Source organism: Sorex araneus, chromosome 5 (genome assembly GCF_027595985.1).
Source record: "Sorex araneus isolate mSorAra2 chromosome 5, mSorAra2.pri, whole genome shotgun sequence".
In the NCBI taxonomy this organism is placed as follows: Eukaryota; Metazoa; Chordata; class Mammalia; order Eulipotyphla; family Soricidae; genus Sorex; species Sorex araneus.
The window spans coordinates 24,847,485-24,849,739 of record NC_073306.1 but is presented as its reverse complement, the minus strand read 5'-3'; the positions used below and the strand labels follow the sequence as shown (position 1 = coordinate 24,849,739).

The window sequence follows — 2,255 nt, the reverse complement described above, 5'->3', positions numbered from 1 at the left end:
TCCTCCTCTGCATAAAATGTCTTCCAAGGTCATGATTGTGCTCCTCCTCCTACTCCACCCACCACAATTACATGTAGACAAAAAAAAATAGGTTGTGGTCTGATCTTGGAGTGGCCTGGTGGGAAAGTACTGTCCCTTTTCTGAGAGGTAAAGGATTATTCACCATCAGGCTGCAGGACCTAACTTACATAGCTCAAGAATAATTTTACATATGAACATTATACTTTTTGAGGATGATGGGCCTAGGGGAGAAAGACTCTAAGGAAGAAGGGAGGTGGTTTATTTAAGTAGTCCTATCACTCAAGACTTCATATCCTGACGTGGATGTTCAAAGCCAATCTTAATGCGTTGTTGGGATGATTTCTTAAAACTCAGTGATGGGGCCGGAGTGATAGCACAGCGGGTAGGGCATTTGCCTTGCACACGGCCGACCTGGGTTCGATCCCCGGCATCCCATATGGTCCCCCAAGCACCGCCAGGAGTAATTCCTGAGTGAAAAGCCAGGAGTAACCCCTGTGCATTGCTGGGTGTGACCCAAAAAGCAAAAAAAAAAAAAACTCAGTGATGATAATGGTCTATAAGAAATGAGAAAGCATTATCATATATGCCTTGGTAAAGTGTTAAGAATGAGGTTAGGAATTTCAGAGAAGTGAGCATATAAAATGTATTCATTATATAAGAACTTACTAAATTATGTAAGACTAAATAGTCACCATCTCTTTTTTTTGCTTTTGCTTTTTGGGTCACAGCCGGTGATACATAGGGGTTACTCCTGGCTCTGCACTCATGAATTACCCCTGGCGGTGCTCAGGGGACCATATGGGATGCTGGGAATCGAACCCGGGTCAGCCGCATGCAAGGCAAATACCCTACCCGCTGTGCTATTGCTCCAGCCCCTAAATAGTCACCATCTTATGTAATATTCATTATGTAAGACTTAAATAGTCACCAGCTAGAGACACACTAGAGGACAGCCTATGTAAACAGGCCAGGGGACAGCCACTTTACTATATGACTATGTCTCATTAAATAACAAAAAATGCACATGAGAAAGTTAGTGGTGGCTTTCCTCTGTAAGACAAACTTATAGAAAGCATCATGACTCCCCTAATGGATTGGGATCACATGAAGGATAGTGGTAATTGGATTCCTGACCCAAATTCACTTTACCATTGGGTCCATACTATGTTCTTTAGACTTGTCCCTGGGGTGCATATTAAGAAATTATACTTATATATATGCATCTATATCACTGTCACTGTCAGTCATCCCATTGCCCATCGATTTGCTCGAGCGGGCACCAGTAATGCCTCCATTTCGAGACTTGTTGTTACTGTATTTGGGATATCGAATACGACACAGGTAGCTTGCCAGGCTTTGCCGTGTGGGCGAGATACTCTCAGTAGCTTGCCAGGCTGTCCGAGAGGGGAGGAGGAATCAAACCCAGGTCGTCCACGTGCAAGGCAAATGCCCTACCACTTTGCTATCACTCCAGCCCATGCATGTATATATGTGTGTATATAGTCACAGAGATTATACATACATATACCATGCCGGGCCACAGCATCTCCTTCGGGGAAAGCATGTGGATCTAGAAGTGTTACTTCTGCTCAGGGCTCATCTACCCCGGCCACGGCATGATGTTCATTCGCAACGACTGCAAGGTGTTCAGATTCTATAAATCTAAGTGTCATGAAAACTTTAAGAAGAAGGGCAACCCTCGAAAAGTCAGGTGAACGAAAGTCTTCAGGAAAGCGACTGGCAAAGAGCTTTATTACAGTGGATAATTCATTTGAATTTGAAAAACAAAGAAATGAACCTATCAAGTACCAGCGAGAGCTATGGAATTAAACAATTGATGCAGTGAAGAGAGTCAAAGAGATCAAGCAGGAGCGGCAAGCTAAATTTATAATGAACAGATTAAAGAAACATAAAGAACTACAGAAAGTTAAGGATATCAAAGAAGTTAAGCAAAATATCCATCTCTATAGATGGATATCCGTGCCCCTATAGCAGACAAAGGAAAGAAGCTGGAAGAAAAAATGCTACAGAAATTACAACAGGTTGTGGGCATGGAAGATGTTTCTTAAAACTCCCACTGCCAAAAAACCATTTCCATACAGGCATTTGAAAATCTCCTTTGGAGTCTTAAAATTTTGAAATCATTGTTTTATTTTGTCTTATGTTAGTTCCTTCAAACAAAAGGTTTGAAGATGCGTCTGCCTTGCTATCTCCAAAGCTTAAGTGAGTATAGA

General features: G+C 42.1%; 1 pseudogene; it reads left to right on the top strand.

Moving 5' to 3' along the window:
• Positions 1 to 1,583: 1,583 nt before the first annotated feature.
• Positions 1,584 to 2,090, top strand: LOC101537822 (probable ribosome biogenesis protein RLP24; annotated as a pseudogene).
• The last annotated feature ends 165 nt before the right edge of the window (positions 2,091 to 2,255 follow it).